The sequence below is a fragment of the Pteropus medius genome, unplaced genomic scaffold (assembly GCF_902729225.1).
Source record: "Pteropus medius unplaced genomic scaffold, Ma_sr-lr_union100, whole genome shotgun sequence".
NCBI classification, from domain to species: domain Eukaryota; kingdom Metazoa; phylum Chordata; class Mammalia; order Chiroptera; family Pteropodidae; genus Pteropus; species Pteropus medius.
Window position 1 is genome coordinate 1,478,645 of NW_024353517.1, and position 20,655 is coordinate 1,499,299.

The 20,655-nt window shown below is 34.5% G+C and overlaps 1 long non-coding RNA gene across 1 annotated transcript; it reads right to left on the reverse strand.

Annotated features, from left to right (window-relative positions):
- Positions 1 to 4,581: 4,581 nt before the first annotated feature.
- LOC120592949 (uncharacterized) lies at positions 4,582 to 7,531 on the reverse strand. Its single transcript, XR_005650254.1, has 2 exons — positions 7,361 to 7,531; positions 4,582 to 7,319 (listed from the first exon to the last, which is right to left on the reverse strand). It is a non-coding gene; the product is annotated as an uncharacterized LOC120592949 (long non-coding RNA).
- Positions 7,532 to 20,655: the final 13,124 nt, after the last annotated feature.

Consider the following 20,655-nt stretch of genomic DNA (forward strand, 5'->3'; position numbering starts at 1 on the left):
GAGAGTTCTAGTTGTATTATATCATAATTTTAATTTACATGAGGACAAATGATGTTTCTTTTTTATATGTTTATTGTCAATTTATCCTCTTATCTGTTCATGTCTCTGGCCATCTCTGGCCATTTTAAGATTGGTCTGCTTGTCTCATTACAGAATGGTTAGAATCCTTTATATAAGGATGTAAGTCTTTTGTCAGATACATGTATTGCTAGCATTTTCCCCTAATCTGTGGCTTACCTGTATATTTTCTTAATGGTGACTTTGAGGAGCAGAAGTACTTTATTTTGATGAAATACAGTATTTTTTACTTTCTTGTATCTTGTCTAAAATATCCTGTCAACCTCAAGGTCATGAAGATGCTCTTCCTATGTTTTCTTCTGAAAGAAGTATAGTCTTAACTTTTATGTTTAAGTCTATGGATCCATCTCAAATTCATTCATGTATGTGACCTGAGGCAAGGATTGAGGATTTTCCTTCCTCCTCCCCTCTGAAGGGTATCTCTTTGAATTAGGTTCATTTGTTGAAAATATTCTGCATCTCCATTGAATTTATTTGGTGCCTCTGTTTAAAATTAATTGATTATGTAATGTGAGTCTATTTCTGGACTCTGTTCTGTTCTGTTCATTTATCACCAGTAGCACACTGTCTTCATTACTACAGCTTTATACTTGGCTTTGAAACCAGGTAGCATAAGCTCTAACTCTTTTGTCAAGATTGTTTTGGCTATCCTAGGTCCTTTGAATTTCCATATAAATTTTTGAATCAGCTGATCAATTTCTTTAAAAAAAAAAAAGGCTGATATAATTTTGATTTGAATTGCTCTGAATCTATAGGTCAATTTGGAATGAACTGATATCTTAACAATATTGAGTCTTCTAATCCATGAACATGATATATCTTTCCATTTACTTTAGATCTTTAATTTCAGGAATGTTTTGTAGTCTTCAGGGTAGACACCTGGCAATTTTGTCAATAAACTCAATTGTTTATGGTTTTTGAAACTATGGTAAGTGGAACTGTTTTTAATTTATTTTCCAATTATTCATCACTAGAATACAAAAATGCAATTAATTATTTTTGTACTTTTGAATTTGTAATCTACAACCTTGCTAAATTCATTCAGTTCTAGTGTAGCAGGGGTTGGGGTATCTTAGATTTTCACTTACACAGTCATGTCTTCTGAGAATAAAAAGGCTTACTTTTTTCTCACAATCCTCATACTTTTTATCTCTTGTTATTGCCTCATTGCACTGGCTGGAACTTTCTATACGACGTTAAATAGACATAGTAACAAACAGTTGTCGAATTTTGAAAATGATTTTATCCATTTATCAAGATAATCATATGGTTTATGTTTTATGTGGTGATAGGAATTATCTTGGTTGACTCTCAAATGATAAACCAACTTTACATCCCTGAAATCTCACATGGTTATGATGTGTTATCATTTTATATATTGCTGTTTAATATACTAATATAATGTTAGGGACTTTTGTGTCTGTGCTTACAAAGGATGTAGGTCTGTAATTTCATTTTCTTATAATGTCTTTGTCAGATTTTGGTTATGCTGGTGGCCTCATGAAATAATTTGGGAAGTGTTCCCTCTTCCCCTCTTTTTTAGAAGAGTTTTAATATTTTGAAATGTTTACCACTGAGGTCATCTGGGCCTAGAGTTTATTTGGGAGAATATTTTGGATCACCAGTTACATTTCTGAAACAGATACAGGATTATTCACATTCTCTATTTCTTTTGTCTAATTTGGTAAGTCATATTTTTTCAGGAATTTATCTATTTCATGTAATTGCCAATATTTTTGATATAAAGTTGTCGAGAATATGCTCTGATTATCCTTATAATGACTATGGGATTTGTAGTAATGTTCCTGCTTGCCTTTTTTATATTGGTAACTTTTTCCTTGACTTTTTACCTGACCAGTCTTGATAGGAATTTAATCAATTTTATTAATCTTTTTAAAGAGCCAGCTTTTGGCTCTGTTACTTTTATCTATTATTTGTTTTCTTTTTTTTATTGCCTTATGTTCTCATCTTTATAATTCCTTCTATTTTGGTTTTAATTTTCTTTTAAGGATTTTTTTTGCTGCTTAGATAATTGATTTTAAACCTTTCTTTTTAATAAAGACATTAAAACTATATATTTCCCTCTATATACTGCTTAAGTTGCATCCCACAGATTTTATCTTATTTTCATCGCCATTTGAATCAGAATGTTTTATTTCTTCTTTGATTGCTGGATTATTTAGAGGTATTTAGTTTGTTTGGTTTCTAAATATTTGGGGAATATACTCACCCACCCCCCTTCTGTTCTTTTCACTTTTATCGGACAGTGTTAGGATTTCCAATACTATGTTAAATGTTTGTGGCTATAATGGATATCTTTTTTCTTAAAGGGAATGCATCTAAGATTTATCCATTTGGTGTGATACATACCATAGAGTTTGAATATACATAGCTTTTCCCAAATTAAGAATATTCTCGTCTGTTCTTAGTTTACTAACAGTTACTTACACATAGTTGTTGAACTTTGTAAAAAGATTTTTCTGTTTCATTTAAAATTATCATACGGTTTCTCCTTTATTAATGTGGACAAGTATATTGATGGATTTTTCTGGTGTCGAACCATCCTTGCATTACTGAGATAAATCTTGTATCTTTGTGATGTATTATTTTTAGCGTTATATAGGATTCATTTAACTATTGCTTTTTTGGGGATTTTGCATTTATGTACATAAAAAAAAATAGGCCTATAATTTTCACTTATTCTGTTGTTTTTTTCTGGTTTTGAAGTTGGTTTTACACTAATCTCATAAAATGAGCTGGGAAAGGCTTTCCACTTCCTCCTGTTTTCTGGTTTCTAGAAAAACTTGTATAATAGAGAATTAACTATTTTGAAAGTTTGGTAGAATTCACCTGAAAACCATTTGGGCCTGAGGTTTCTAGAGAAGGGAGCTCTTTGACTACCATTTCTTTTTCTTTCTTTCTTTTTTTTTTTTTTACATCTTATTAGTCTATTCAAGTTATTCTTTATACATTTTATGTGTTTTTAGGAATTTATCCATTTTCCAATTATTTCACAAGACAGGTTTTTATAGCTATATGTCTAAAATAATTTTTCCTTTCTAGATTACTTTTTTATGCATTATTTTCCTTTTTATTATGGCATAATTGACATATGACATTTTTAGATATACATTCAACATAGTGATTCAATATTGGTATATATTGCAAAATGATTAATAAGTCTAGATAACATTCATCACCAAACATAGTTGACAAAATCTTTTATAACTTTTAAGACCTACTCTTAGCAGCTTTCAAATATGCAATACAGTATTAATTATAGTCACCATGCTATACATTACATCCCATGACTTATTCTAGAATTGAGAGTTGGTGCCTTTTGAACCCCTTCACCCATTTCGCCCACCCCTCACCCCTATCTCTGGTAACCACCAATTTTCTCTGACCTGTGAGCTTAGTTTTTTGGGTTTTTTTAGATTTCACATGTAAGTTAGATCACTTGGTATTTGTATTTCTGACTTATTTTGGTAACATGCCCTTCTATATTGTCCCAAATTATAGGATTTTCTTTTTATGGCTGATTGATATTCCTTTCTGTATTTGTGTATCATATATCACATCTCCTTTATTCACCCATCGACAGACACTTAGGTTGTTTCTACATCTTAGGTGTTGTAAATATATGTACTCTCATGTTCATTGCAGCATTATCTTTTCAAGTTAGGGTTTTTATTTTTTTATTTTTTGGATAAATACCCAAGAGTAGAATTGCTGGGTCATATGGTAAGTCTATTTTTCGTTTTTTGAGGAAGCTCTATACTGTTTTCCATAGTGGCTGTACCAATTTACTTTCCCGACAACAGTGTACAAGGGTTCCTTTTCTCCACATTCTCACCAATGCTTGTTATTTCTTGTCCTTTTAATAATAGCCATCTAACAAGGCCGATACCATCATATTGTGGTTTCGATTTGGATTTACATTTTTCTGATGATTAGTGATGTTGAGCACCTTTTTATGTACTTTTTGGCCATCTGTATGTCTTCTTTGGAAAAACTGTCTATCCCAATTCTTTGCCCATTCTTTGATCTTTGTTGTTGTTGTTGTTGTTGTTGAATTGTATGAGTTCCTTATACATTTTGGATAATAATCCTTTATCAGATATATGATTTGCAGATATTTTCTCCTATTCAATAGGTTGCCTTTTCATTATGTTGATGGTTTCCTTTGCTGTGCAGAAGCTTTTTAGTTGGAGGTAGCCCCATTTGTTTGTGCTTTTGTGTGTTCTTGATGTCAAATTCAAAAAAATCAACACCAAGACCAGTGTCAAGGAGCTTACTGCCTATGTTTTCTTCTGTGTTTTATGGTTTCAGGTCTCTTTAATCTATTTTAAATTAGTTTTTGAGTATGCTGTAAGATAGTGGTTCAGTCTTCCCAACAGCATTAAGAAACTGTCCTTTCCCCATTATATATTTTTGGCTCCTTTGTCATAAATTCATTGACTATATATGCATATGTTTATTTCTGGACTCTATTCTGTTCCATTAGATCTATGTGTATGCTTTTATGGCAGTACTGTATACTGTTTTGATTACTATGAGCTTTGTAATATTGTTTGAAGTCAGTTAGCGTTGTTCTTTCTTAGGATTGCTTTTGCTATTTTTAGGGGTTTGACATTTCATACGAATTTTAGGATTGTTCTATTTCTGTGAAAAATGATATTTGAATTGATAGGGATTGCATTTAATCTGTATATTGCTTTGGGTTATACAGGCATTTTAACGATATTCTTTTAATCCATGAGCATAGATTATCTTTTATTTGTCTCTTCAGTTTCTTTCATCAATGTCTTGTAGTTTCATCTCCTTAAATTTATTCCTAGATATTTTATTCTTTTTTGATGGAACTGTAAATGGGATTTGCTTGATTTCCCTTTTGATAGTTTCTTATTAGTGTATATAAATGCAACAGATTTTTGTATGTTGATTTTATAGGCAGCAACTTTACTGAACTTACTATTACTAGTTTTAACAGTTTTGGGGTGGAGTCTTCAGCATCTTATATTTCATCTGCACATAGTGACAATTTTACTTCTTTTCAATTGGATACCTTTTATTTCTTTTTCTTTTCTAATTGCACTGAGTAGGACTTCCGATATCATGATGAATAAAAGTGGTGAGTGTGCATCCTTGTCTTATTCCTATTCTTTGAGGAAAAGCTTTCAGAATTTCAGCATTGAGTATGTTACCTGTGGGCTTGTCATATATGCCTTTATTATGTTGAAGTTCGTTCCCTGTATATCCACTTGAGAGTTTTATCAAAAATGGGTGTTGAATTTTGTCAAATGCTTTCTCTGCATCTGTTGAGATATTTATTCTTCACTTTGTTTCTGTGGTTTATCACATTGATTGATTTGCAGATTTTATTTATATATGTCATTTACTTGATGTAATTTACATAACTTCCAATTTTACATATCTGACCCTTTTTACCCATCTACCTCCCCCCACCCCACCCCCTCTGGTAACCACTAGTCTATTGTCCATGTCTATGAGTCTCTGCTTGTTTGTCCTGTTTGTTGCTTTTAGGTTTATATCCCAAATATAAATGATACGTGGTTTTCAGTTGTTTTTGTCTGGCTTATTTCGCTTAGCATGATTGATTTGCAGATTTTGAACCATCCTTACATCCCTGGAATTCATGAATACATTAAAAGGATCATACACCATGATCCTTTTAATCTGTTCTTGAATTTGCTTTGCTAATGCTTTGCTAATGTTTTGCTTTGCTAATGTTTTGCTAGGGTTTTTGCATCTTTGTTCATCAGGAATGTTGGCCTATAGTTTTCTTTTGTGGTGTTCTTGTCTGATTTGGGTATCCAGGTGTAAAAAGGAGTTTGGAAGGATTGGTGTACATTCTTCTTTAATGTTTGGTAGAATTCACTAGTGAGGGCTTCTAGTCCTGGAGTTTTCTGCGTTGGGAGGTTTTTGATTACTGATTCAACTCTATTACTCTTATTAGTAATCAGTCTGTTTCACATTTTTGATTTTTACCTGATTTGGTCTTGGTAGGTTGTATGTCTTTAGGAATTTATACATTTCTTCTAGGTTATCCAAAATGTTAGTGTGTAATTATTCATAGCGGTCTTTTATGATTTTTTTTTTTTTGTATTTTTATGCTATCAGTTATAATATCTTCTCTTATTTCTGGTTTTATATCTTTGATTCTATTTTTTTTTTTCTTGGTGAGACTAGCTAGAGGTTTGTCAATTTTATATTTTCCAAGAAGCAGCTCTTAGTTTCACTGCTCTCCTCTGTTGTCTTTTTAGTCTCTATTTCATTTATTTCCACTCTTTATTTTCTTCCTACTAACTGTAGGCTTCGTTTGTTGTTCTTTTTCTACTTCCTTGAGGTGTAAAATTAGGTCATTTCACATCTTTCTTGTTTCTTGATGTAGGTACTTATCACTGTGAACTTCCCTTTTAGAACTGGTTTTGCTGCATCCCATAGTATTGGTATGTTGTATTTCCATTTTCATTTGTTTCAAGATATTTCATCTCTTGATTTCTTCTTTGACCCTTTGGTTATTCATAGCTACAAAAAGTATGACATCTCTGTAATGGGAATACCAAAAGAAGAAAGAGGAAGAGAAATATTTGAAATAAATGACTAAGATTTTCTCCATAATTAATGTCAGACAACAAACCACAGATCAAGGAATCTGAGAACACCAACAAGATAAATACCAGAATACACCAAGGCATATAATTTTCAAACTACAGAAAAAGATAAAATTTTGAAAGAAGCTAGAAGGGAAAAACACGTTATCTATAGAGGATCAAACATAAAGATTACATTCAACTTCTCAGAAACTACACAAGAAGAAAGTGGCGTGAACTTAGTTTTGAGAGGAAAAATTTACCAATCTATAATTCTATACTCTGCAAATTATTCAAGGAGAAATAACCTTAAACAAAAATTGATGGACTGTGTTGCCAATAGACCCACCTTGCAAGAAATGCTTTAGAGAGAAGGAAAATAATGTAGGTCAGAAATTCAGATCTACACAAGAGCAATTAAGGAGGAGTAAGTGAAGGTAAAAATTTTTCTTATTCTTAATTGCTGTAACAGCAGTTTGTCCAAAATAACCATGTATTCAGAGATATATACCTATGTATATAATATGTATTTATATATGCTTATATGTAACTGAAATGTATGGCAGCAATGCTAAAAGGGACGAGAAGGAAGAATTAAGATTTTGTTGTTATAAGATACACTACCTGTGAAGTGTTATTTAAAGTCAAGTGTTATTTAAAGGTACCTGTGAAGTGTTATTTAAAGTCAAGTGTTATTTAAAGGTATCACTGCCTGACTTCATATTATACTACAAAGTGACAGTAATCAAAACAGCATGGTATTGGCAGAAAAATACAGAGACCAATGGAACAGAATTGAGAGTCCAGAAATAAACCCCCATATATATGGGCAAATAATTTTCAACAAAGGAGCCAAAAACATACTATGGAGAAAGGAAAGCCCCTTTAATAAATAGTTCTGGGAAAACTGGAAAGCCACATGCAAAAGAATGAAATGACTGCTATTTGTCACCAAAATTAACTCAAAATGGATCAAACACCTAAATATAAGACCTGAAAGAATAAATTGCATAGAAGAAAGCATAGTTACTAAACTCATGGACCTTGGATTTAGAGAGGATTTTATGAATTTGACCTCAAAGACAAGGGAAGTAAAAGCAAAAATAAATGAATGGGACTACATCAAACTAAAAAGCTGCACAGCAAAAGAAACCATCAACAAACAAAGAGGCAACCATCTGAATGGGAAAAGATATTTGCAAACAACACCTCCGATAAGTGCTTAATATCCAAAATATATGAAGAACTCATACAGCTCAGCAGTAAACAATCCAATTAAAAAATGGGCAGCAGACCAAAACAGACAGTTCTCCCTAATAGACATACAAATGGCCCACAGACATTTGAAGAGATGCTCAATTTCACTAGCAATTAGGGACATGCAAATCAAAACCACAATGATAACCTAGATGAAATGGGCCAATTCATTGAAAGATATAATCTGCCAAAACACACAAGAATAGACAATCTGAATAAACCTATATCAAATTGAATCGATCATTAGTAACCTCCGCCCCAAAAAAGCAGCAGGCCCAGATAGGTTCACTTTTGAATTCTAACAAACATATAAGAAAGAAATTATACCAATTCTCTAGAATCGCTTTCAGAGGATAGGCTCAGAGGGAATAATTCCTAACTTATTCATTCTATGAGCCCAGCATTACCCTAAAACCAACACCAAAGAAATTATAGACATTATAAGGGGAAAAACTACAGACCAATATCTCTTATGAACATAGATGTAAAATTCCTCAAAGTTTTAGCACTTTGGGAGAGGTAACATCAGCATCATGGCTATATGAGTCATTTCCCCCTCTCCCCTTTGTTTTATAACTGGATATCCATAACCAAAAAAGACCATTTCTGCACAGCTCACCAGGACACCCAAGAGATCCATCTGAGTACCCCAAAGTGAGTAGATTGGACCTTGGAGATTGAGGACCCAGGAGAGTGGCAGCAGAGGGCCAGCATGGCCTGGCAGTGGAGGTAGAAAGTGAAGGTGGTGAGTGGGGTCTACCTGACCACATGTGCTGCAGCTGGAGGGACCCGTTGCTCTGTGATAAGAGATTGCAGTCACTTGCAATGGAAGAGAAAAGGAAGAAGGCAAAGCTGAAAGAACATGTTTCCTGCTGTCTGCTCTGAGATTCTGGCAAGAGAACTAACCTCGCCACCCTACTAAAGAATCCCCCTACTTGGCTGTGGACACACTCAAAGCCCCAAGTGCCAAGCATACACCTCCCCTCACTGCTACCACCCTTCTTCCTCTACTAGTTGTTTTTTTTGTTTGTTTGTTTGTTTGTTTGTTTTTATGTGTGCACTCCCAACCTTAATGATGAGTCACCTCTGGTAAGAGAAACCAAAAACTCATGCTATAATACCATTTTTTGGAAAATGAAAGGCCCCTAATTACCAACTTCTTAAACTGTTAGAATCAAATAAAAAGTCTTAAATAAGGAAGATGTTCACTACTTCGAATGTGGCAATAGAAGCACTTTTTATCAAACACTATGAAAAATCATATTGCCATATAACAAAAAAAGGAAAATTATAATATTCCAACAACTGAACCCAAAAACACAGAATATTGTGATCTAACTGATAATATAAAATAGCTGTTGTGAAGAAATTCAACGAATTACAAGAAAACTTCCCCAGATGGCTTCCCTAGAGAAGTCTACTAAACATTTAAAGAAGAATTAATACCAGTTCTCTTCAAACTATTCCAAAATATCAAGGAGGAGGGAACACTTCTAAACTCATTCTATGAAGCCAGCATTGCCTTGATACCAAAACCAGACAAGGACACCACAAGAAAAGTATATACTGATATCCCTAATGAATATAGATGGAAAAATTCTCAGAATGTTAGCAAACCAAATCCAAGGACACATTAAAAGGATTATACACCAAGTGGGATTTATCCCTGGGATGCAAGGATGGTTTGACATATGCAAATCAATTAATGTAATACATCACATCGATAAAATGAAAGAAAAATCACAATCATTTCAATAGATGCAGAAAAAGCATTTAATAAAATACAAGTTCTTTTTATGATTTAAAGAAAAAAAAAACAGATTGGGTATAGAAGGAACTTAACCTCAAGATAATAAAGGCCACATATGAAAAACCCACAACGGACATTATACTGAATGGAGAAAAATTGAAAGCATTTCCTCATAAATGAGCAACAAGGCAAGGATGGCTACTCGCACCACTCCTATGTAATATAGTACTGGAAGTCCTAGCTAGAACAATTAAGTAAGACAAAAATAAAAGGCATCCAAATCAGAAAGGAAAAAGTAAATTGGCACAACTTGCTGATGACATGATCTTATACACAGAAAGTCCCAGAGTCAGTCAAAAAAACTGTCGGAATTAACAATTTCAGTATAGTGGCAGGATATAAAATCAACAGGCAGAAATCAGTCGCATTCCTCTACACTAATGATGAAATATCTGAAAAAGAAAAGTTATTCCATTCACAATAACATCAAAAAATAAAAATAAAATAGGAATAAGGTTAACCAAGAAAGTGAAAGATATTTATTTACAAGGAAGTGAAATATCTGTACAATGAAAACTACAAGACTGCTGAAAGAAATTTAAGACACAAATAGAAAGACATCTCATATTCATGGATCAGAAGAATTAATATTGTTAAAATGACCGTACTACCCAAAGCCTCATTGCAATCCCCATCAAAATACCCAAAGGCATTCCTCACAGAAATAGAAGAAACCATCCTAAAATTTGGGTGAAACCACCAAAAAAAAAACCCAAATAGCCAAAGCAATCCTGAAAAAAATAAGAACAAAGCCAGAAGTATTACATGTATAGATTTCAATCTATACTACAAAGCCATAGTAATAAAAAGTGGTATGGTACTAACACAATAATAGACATGTCGACCAACAGGATAGAATAGAGAGCCCAGAATTAAATCCCAGTATATATGGTCAGCTAATTTTTGACAAAGGAACCAAAACCATGCAAGGGGAAAAGGATACTCTCTTCAATGCACAGTGCTGGAAAAACTGGAGAAATACATGCAGAACAGTGAAATTAGACCCCTGACTCACAACACTCACAAAAATTAAAATGGATCAAAGACTTAAACGTAAGACCTGATACCATAAAACTCCTAAATAAAAATGTAGGGGAAAAGTTCATTGATATCGGTCTTGGAAATTATTTTTTGGATGACACCAAAGGCTCATACAACAAAAGCAAAGATCAACAAATGGAACTATATCAAACTCAAAAGCTTCTGCACAGCAAAAAATTAAGATGAAAAGACAACTTGCAGAATGAGAGAAAATTTTTGCAAACCATATCAGATAAAGGGTTAATATCCAAAAAATATAAAGAATTCATACAACTTAATTTAAAAAATATGGTTAAGAAATGGGCAGAAGAACTAAATAGACATTGTCCAAAGAGGACATCATGGTCAGCAGGCAAATGAAAAGATTTTCAACATTGCCAATCAGGAAAATGCAACTCAAAACCACAATGAGCTAGCACCCCACACCTGTTAGCATGGCCATCATCAAGAAGACAAGATATAACAGGTGCTGCTGAGGATGTGGTGAAAAGGATACTCCCATGCATTATCAGTAATGTAAATTGGTCCAAGTACTATGGAAAACAATATAGAGGTTCCTCAAAAAATTAAAAAATATATCTATCATATGATTCAGCAATTTCATTTCCGAGTGCATACCCAAAGGAAATGAAAACAGGATTTTGACAAGATATATGCATTATTCACAATAGCCAAGATATGGAAACAACTCAAATGCTTATCAATGGATGAATAAAAAAGATGTGGTACATATACACAATTAAATACTATTTAGCTATCAGAAAGGACGATATCCTGCCATTTGCAACAATAGAGATGGACCTTGGGCACATGTTTAGCAAGGTAAGTCGGAGAAAAGTTCTGTATGATCTCTCTCACAAATGGCTCCTGCCTGCCCCTCTGATCTCATCTCATGCCCCTCTCCCCTCACCCACTGTGCTGCCATCTCACTGCCTTTCCTTCTGTTCCTCAAATTTGCCAAATTTATTCATACCTCAGGGACTTTGCACTACTGTTCTTTCTGCACGGAATGTTCTTCTCTGCTAAATCTTCATGTGGCTGACTCCTTTTCTTTTGGAACTCCGGCCTGCTGAACCAGTTCAAAAATCTAGCAGTGATTAGATTAAAAATAAACTTAAAAACTTGAATACACTAAATACACTACAGTTTGTGAATCGACAAGCTAAAGTTTTTCCTCAATCTGTAAGCAACATACAGATTTGTTAATGAACCTGGAAATTAAAAGCATCTGGGTATCCAATTCAGTAAGTTTTGTTTCCCTTGGGAAAAAATTTCACATTCAGTAGATATAGTGGTTAGATAGGGCCATATTGCTGCAACAGACACCCAACAACAACAAATAGACTTAAAGAAGTGTAACATTGTTATTATACTCCATGGGGAGTTCCAGTCAGCCACCAGCCCTGTTCCATGAAGTCATTCAGGGATTCACATTTTTTGTTGCTGTTTTTTTCATCCTGATGGTCTGCTATTCTAGGGCATTATCACCACCTGTTTGGCTAAAGTTGGGTTTACATGAGTTCTAGTTGACAGGAAAAGATAATTTGGAAGTCATGCTATGTAAGGCATTAGTCCAGAACTGAGACACATCAAATCTGCTTATTCTATTGGTAAAAACTTTGTAACATGGCTACACCTAACTGGAGGCAGGAACCAAGCAACATCACCAGACAACTATGTGCCAGCTACAACTAACTATGGAAATAGGGGAGATCAGGTTTGGATGGACTCTGCCACAGTATATGTATGTAGAACAAGGTTTTATTTAATGCTTGAAAACAAATTACTTAGTAACATCTGTTCTGCCAGTCTGGAGATAGTTTGTTGCATAGATTTCATTTGAAAGCATATGGAATCAGAGATTGTTGATATAGAAAGAACTCTCATTTGACAGATGTGAAAACAGACTCAGTTGAAACAGACTTACTCTCAAGGTCACAATGATCAGTAGTGGAATCAGGCCATATCGATTTCTCCAATACTTGCCAGAATGTAACCATTGAAAAGAACCATTCTCAATTGTAACAGTTCCTAACTCAACAAAGCTAATATCAAAACCTACACATTAACTAGCTATTCATACAACCACCTCTAAACTGTTAATGGGACCTAGTTGAGTTTATTCTATGATGTCTTTTCTATACATTGAAAGCAGTACGTTCTCATGTTGAATTCATAAAAATCTTAATGACAAAAAGTAAAACATCATAAACTATGTCTAACCAATGTACTGTATACTTGAAACTAATAATAAAATTTAATGAAAAGTAAAATCTATCCATTCCTTTCCAAAAATCTTGCCCTAGAAGAAAAAGTACTGAAGATCTAATAATTCAAAACTTAAAATTGTAAAATGGGGGAAATATTATCTGCACCTTAGGGTGTTTTGAAGATTGAACAATATAGTGTTGACAAAGTGATGAGCACAATATAGAGCATGGTAAGTGCTCAATAAATGAAGGCAAAACAAAAGAGGAGAGTCACATCACGAAGCTCTGTCTTTAATGCTTGGATTGCTTTTTAAGATCTCAACACCAATACCAATTCTTTTTATGAGAAAATAATTACCAATATCATTCAGTCATCAAGCATTGAACACCTTCAGATTTCTAGGGTCTGGGAAAGGCAACAATACAACTACAGTCTCTGGGCAACTCAGTCTTAGGAACCCTTTAGGCACTAATGTCTGACCTACCTGTGGTATAACTTCATGACTGCCCTACCTATATCCAGGATATTAGATCACCTCAGGATTACTATCCCGCCTTTCCCCTCAGACTGAGTGGGGTAGCTCCGGGTCAATTTTTCATAAGAGAAAGTTATAAACAAAAAGTCATTTTGATTAGGGTTCCTTTACAAGTGACAATCTAAATTCACCTGCTTCCCATCTGTAGGGGGGAGTGGGAAGAATCTGACCAGCAACTTTAGACTGAGGCCAAACTACAGTCAATTCTCATTCACAGTAGTTATGTTCTATAAAGTTACCACAAATACTGAAACATTGCTTCTAGGGAAAAACAGGGTTAGGTTCCTGTGAGCCTCTGCACACATCTTCATCAACCAATCAAGACATAACTTTGTTCTATGCGTGTTTCTCTTTAAAGATACTTTATTTAATATATATTGTTGATTCGTTAACATTGAACTCACAGCCTCAGAATTATAAGTCATGCCTGAACAAAGCTTAGGTAACACATGAATTTTCTCCATAAGGCACATTGCAGTCTTCTTGCACTTAGGAACACTAGACAGCACTATACTTGGTGGCCATTTTAAACAGCAAAATCACCAACAAAAAGTATAAAAACGTGGAAAATTAATATATCGCAAAAAGGACAGTTGTTCACAGTATGAGAGCTGAAACGTGAAGATGGCATTGCCTTGTTCAACCTCAGGAATGTGCGTGACAATCAACTCAAAATTTTTGCCACTCTGTGCATGGCCGCAAATGACTGCTTGGGTACTACAAGTATTGATTTGGAGGTTACAAATAGATTTTAGTGAGTAGGATTCACAAATATGAAATCAGCAAACAATAAGAATCAATTATATATACTCTGATTAATCGATACCAAAGATTTAATATATATTCACTGCGTGTGAAACGCTATATATGCTAATTAAGAATCAAATAAGGCATGGTCTTTGTTATCAGTATTTCCTTTTTGGTCTATTCTCATGGTGTATCATGGCGCTATAAAAAAATCAGTAAAGAGAAAGGGCACAGGAGCACAGAGGAAAACCATCTAAATCACTCTGAGGCATCTGAGAAGAGCTTCCCGGGATAGAGACATTCAAGAAGAGGGTTTATTGCTATTGTTTTAAAAATTAATATAAATCTACAGAAAAGGGTGTGAAAAGTGGAAACTAGAGGCTAAAGAATGTGAAAAGCCTCCAAGGTACAAAAACCCAGCTATATGAAGAGTGCACCTGAGAGGGGAGACAGGCAGAAAGGGTGTTATGCAGAGGGTGTCTGATGTTAAACAGTGAGAACTTTCTTTCTTACCATAGGACAACTTACAGCAAGTCTTTCCTATAGCATCGTTTTTTCTGTCTACTGAATCTTTCGCATCAGCATAACAACAACCATACTGTTATTTCTCCCATCTTTACGAAATCTTTTGACTACTTTTCCCCTTCCAGCTATCACGATGTTTCTTTGCTCCCCTGTGCAGCAAAACTATTTGTCTTTACTCACTAACCCAATTCCTCTTCTTTAATTCTCTCTGGAATCCACTCTAATCTGGCTTTCCCCTTCCATTACTCCACTGAAATCTATTCATCAAAGTCAATTATGACTTCCATGTTGTTAAATCCAATTTGCAGTTTTTTGGAACTATCTACAGCCTTTGACGTAATTTATCACTCCCTACTCCTTGGAACAATCTCTTCACTCGACTCCTACAACACTTTTCTGGTTTTCCTCCTACCTCACTGGCTGCTCCATCTCAGTTCTCCTTGCTGTTCCCTCCACACCAACATAGTTTCTTAATATTGAAGTGCTTCAGGCCTCAGGCCTCAGACTTCTCTTTTCTGTCCATGGTCACTCTCAGTGATTTCATCCTGACTGAAAGCTTTAAATGTCAATAATAATTTGATAACTCCTAGGTGTACATCTCCCAATTCACACCTCACCTTTTATCGCCTAATTCATACATCTAAATACCTTGTCACAATTGTATTGAGTCATATAGTCGTCATTAACATGTATCCTGAACTGAGCTCCTGATCTTTTCCTCCAAAACCTTTTTCTCTCAAATCTTCTATATCTTGGTTAATAGCAATTCCATTCTTTCAGTTGCTCAGGCCAAAAACCTTGGAATCATCTTTGAACTCTTGTTTCACTATGACAACCACCCCTCCCTTCACTTTATCTAGTTTCTCAGAAAATCTGGTTATATCTACTTTTGAAATATATCCAGAGTTCAACGGCTTTTTTGCCATTATGATCACCCTGGCCTAAATCACCATTATCTCTCATCATGACAATTTGCATTAACTTTTTAGTTGACATATTAGTTATCTATTGCTGTGGAACAAATTATCCCAATACTTAGCATCTTAAAACAACAGACATTATCCCACAGTTTCTGTGGATCTAGAACCCGAGTACAGATTATCTGGGCATGTCACATTCAAGGTCCCACACTGGGCCATAGTCAAGCTGTTAAGTCAGATTTGCAGTATCATCTGAAGGCTCGCCTGAGGGGTTCAACTTCCAAGCTTAATGATGTGGCTGTTAGACTGAGAGAGCCTTTTCCTCACTGGCTGTTGGCTGGAGGCCACCTTTGGTTCCTCGCCATGTGGATGCAGCTTACAAAATGGCAGCCGACTTCCAACAGTGAGCAAGTGAGAATAAGAGAGAACATTCAAAATGGAAGACAGTCTTTTTATAACCTAATCTCAGAAATGATATCCCATCATCACCTTTGCCATATTCTATTCATTAGAAGCGTGTCCTTAGGACCACCCCACACTCAAGGAGAAGGGATTACACATGAGTCTCATGAGGCAGGGATCATTGTGGGTATTTTAGAGGGTGCCTACAACTCATTTCCTGCTTTCACCTTACTCCTCCCACCACACACAGTCTTTTCTCCGTGCATCAGCTAAAGCAACAGAAAAGAACCTGTTAATCCTCTGCTCAAATCCTCCAATGACTTTCCACCTGTCGGTAAAAGCCACAGCATTAACAATGGCCCACCAGGCCACACACGATTTGCTGTTATCTTTGACTTTATCTCCCGTTCCTCACCTCACTCCTTCCTTTCCAGCCCACTAGCCTCGTGATGTTACTTAAACATGCTGCCAACTCAATCTTTATAGTTGCTATTTAATGTGCCTCCAAACTTTCCTCAAATATATGCATGGCTTAACTTATTTATTTAGGTATTTATTCAGCTATCTCAGTGAGGCCCTCCCTGATCACCCCACTTTTCCCCCACCATAGTTCTTCTCATTATATATCACAGTATATATTTTACTTATTACATTTCTCCACACTAGGATATAAGTTCCATGAGGGCAATTATTTGTATGTTTTGTTCACTGCTGCATTCCCAGGATAATGCCTGCCACATTAAGAAAATAGAGACCTTTATTCAAGTGAATGAGTGAATAAATTGTGAAAGCTCTGGGGAGTCACCAAAGTATCTTAATTAAGCTTTTGAGATAAGTCACCTTGATAATAGTGAGAACAAGTAATTGGAAGAAAAATAGATTAAAGGCAGAGAAATACAGAAAGCCACAGCAGGCACTTAGGCAGTACATGATTAAAACTTAAATGAAGGCAGTGACACTAAGAATCAAGAACATCATATGGACATGGAAACAGTGAAGCAAAATTATAAGTGCTCCCAAAACTGCTCTACAAATTCGACACAACCATGAAAATCCCAGCTGGATTTTTTTTTTTTTACAGAAGTTGACAAACTGATCTTAATGTTTGTATGGAAATGCAAGGGACCCAGAATAGCGAAGACAATTTTAAAATAGAACAAGTTGGAAAACTAACACTGCTTGACTTCAAAACTTAACTACAAAGTTATAGTAATCAAAACTATGTGGTTCGAACATAGGAAGGACTTACACATTGATGGGAATTGAGAATTCAGAAAAAAATCCACACATTTACAGGCAATTACTTTCAGTAAGGATGCCAAGACCATTCAATGGGGGAAGTGTAGTCTTTATAACAAATGGTATAGGGACAACTGGATATTCACAGGCAAAAGAATTTGAACTCCTACCTCACAGAGTATGAAAAAATAAACTCAAAATAGGTCAAGGACATAAAGATGAAAGCCAAAACTATAAAACTTCTAATACTTTTAGAAGAAAACATTATGTATAAATTTTCGAACACTGGATGAGAAAATGGTTTCTTATATTTGACACCTAAAGTGCAAGCAACCGACGAAAAAAATTAATTGGACTTTATCCAAAATAAACTTTTTGTGCCACAGCAGACACTTTTGTGAAGAGTAAAAAGACAATCCACAGAATAGTAGAAAATAATTGTAAATCATACATCTGATCTAGTATCTAGAATAAAGAACTCTTATAAGTTAACAATAAAGGCAAATAACTCTATAAAAAATGAACACACAACCTACCCAAACTGAATAGAAAAACTGAATAATTAGTAAGGAAATTAAATATGTAATCAAAAATCCTCCAACAAAGAAAATCCCAGGAACAGATGAGTTCATTGGAGAATTCTACCAGACATTTAAAGGATTAACACCAATCCTCCTCAAACTCCTCCAAAAATTGAAAAGCCTGCTTCCGAACTCATTCTATGAGGCCAGCATTACCCTGATATCAAAGCCAAAGAAACGCTACCAGAAAACTATAGATCAGTAACTCTGATGAATATCAATACATAAATCCTCAACAAAATACTAGCAAAATAAATTCAACAGCACATTAAGGAATTATACATCACTACCAGGTGGGAGTTATTCCTGGAATGCAAGGAGGGTTCAACAGATGAAAATCAATTATTCTAACGCACATTAACAGAATGAAAGATAAAGCCACATGACCATCCTAATTGATGCAGAAAAGCATTTGACAAGATTCACCACAACAAAGACATTATAGACATAGGAGAAAAAAATAACTCAACAAAGAATGGAAGGAAACTATCTCAATAAAGACCATGTATGAAAAGCCCCACCACTAACAGTATACTCAATGGTGAAAGATGCAAAGCTTTTCCTCTAACATCAAGAACAAGACAAGGATGCCTACTTTTGACACTTCTATTCAACGTGGAATTGGAAGCCCTAGCCAGAGCAATTAGGCAAGAAAAAGAAACAAAAGGCATCTAAGTTGGATGAAGTAAAAATTATGTTTGCAGATTGCATGTTTTATGTAGAAAACCCTAAAGATTCCACACAAAAGAAATTTTTAATATAAAATAAATATTAACAGATCTAAGTGAAAAATAGTAATATAATAATAGTGGGGGACAATTTAACACCCCACCTTCATCAATGGATAGATGTTCCAAACAAAATCAAAATCAATAAAGAAACATTGGACTTAATGACATGCCAGACTAGATGGTTAACATTTAGAATATCAAAAGAACTAAAACTCAACAACAAAAAAACCAAATAACCCAATACAAAAGTGGGCAGAGGACTTGAATAGGATGATAGGTGAATGCTCAACATCACTAATCATGAGAGAAATGCAAATCAAAACCACAGTGAGATATCACCTGACACCCATTAGCATGGCTAGTATTAAAAAAAATAATTGTTGGTGAGGCTGTAAAGAAATTGAAACCCTTTGTATACTGTTGGTAGGATTGTAAAATGGTGCAACAACTGCTATGGAAAACTATGAAGGGTCCTCAAGAAATTAAAAATAGAACTACCATATGATCCAGCAATCTCACTTCTGGCTATATATCCAAAAGAATTGAAAGTGGGGTCTCAAAAAGATATTTGCACTTATGTTCACAGCCGCACTGGTCACAATAGCTAAATGTCCACTGCCAGATAAATGGATAAACAAAGTACAGTATATATGTGCAATGGAATATTATGCAGCCTTAAAAAGAAATTTATCACATGCTACAACATGAAGCTCGAGGACATTATGCTGTGAAATAAGTCAATCACAAAAAGACAAATACTGTGTGATTCTGCTGATGTGAAGTAGCTAAAATAGTCAAATTCATAGACACACAAAGTAAAAAAGTGCTACAAAGGGCCTGGATGTATTTTCAATTCTTAAGAGTGGAATCGCAGGGTCACATGCTGTGTTTAACTTCCTGTGTTACAGAGCTGCCGCACCACTTTACATTCCCACCAATGTTCGTTTGTTCACATGCTTATGAAATTATTTTTCTTTATTAAAGCAATCCTAGTGTAACTCATTCTAGTTTTGATTTGCATTTCCCTGATTACTAATGGTGTTGAGCGTCTTTTCATATGCTTACTGGCCATTTGTGTACTTTTTTGGAGAAATGTCTTTTCAAATCCTTTGCTCATTTGTAAATTGGGGTTTTTTTTGTTCTTAAGCTGTAAAAATTTTTTATATATTCTGGATACAAGTCCCATTGTATTTTTAAATTAATGGAATGTTTGTTGATAACAATTATCATAGCTTTTTATACGACACTTCGTTAACTTGGAACAATATTTTCAAGTTAGAATTTTTAAGTATATCAAATGTCACCTTGATATAAATTGAATACAAATTTAAATATTTAAAGCAACCATTGCTTTTTCAAACAAATGAATTCCAAGCCGAGAAGTAGGGAGATTTAGAGATGTATGCAATGTATGAACCTTCTTTGACTCCGAACTTGAACTGGAAAAAAATTTTGAGACAATTCAAAATATTGACTAGATAATTACTAAGAAATTGTTAACATTTAAGTGTGGTGATATTATTGTGGTTATATGTAAGAGTCTATCATTTAGACATACATAATGAAATATTTACAAATTAAATTATTTCCTGAGACCTACTTCAAAACAAATCAGGGTTGGCAAGATGGATGGCAATAGATAAATCAAGATTGGCCATGAACTGATCATGTTGAAGGAGGTCCAGTATATCATTCCACTTTTGTGTAATTTTCCATTAAAAATTTTTAAAAACGCACTAATGTCCACTATATAGAACACAAGTAGCTGGCAGCAACTAAACGATACAAACTAAATTTTTACAAATTTAAAAATTAATTTCCAAAGTTATCTCAGAGACAAAAGGGCTCTGGGAAGCTTAATAATGAGATTGATATACCTATGCAGTTATTTGTGCAACATTTAGGTTATACCAGTCACAGGCTAATTGGGTAGCTACATGGTACACGCAATAACACAGCAC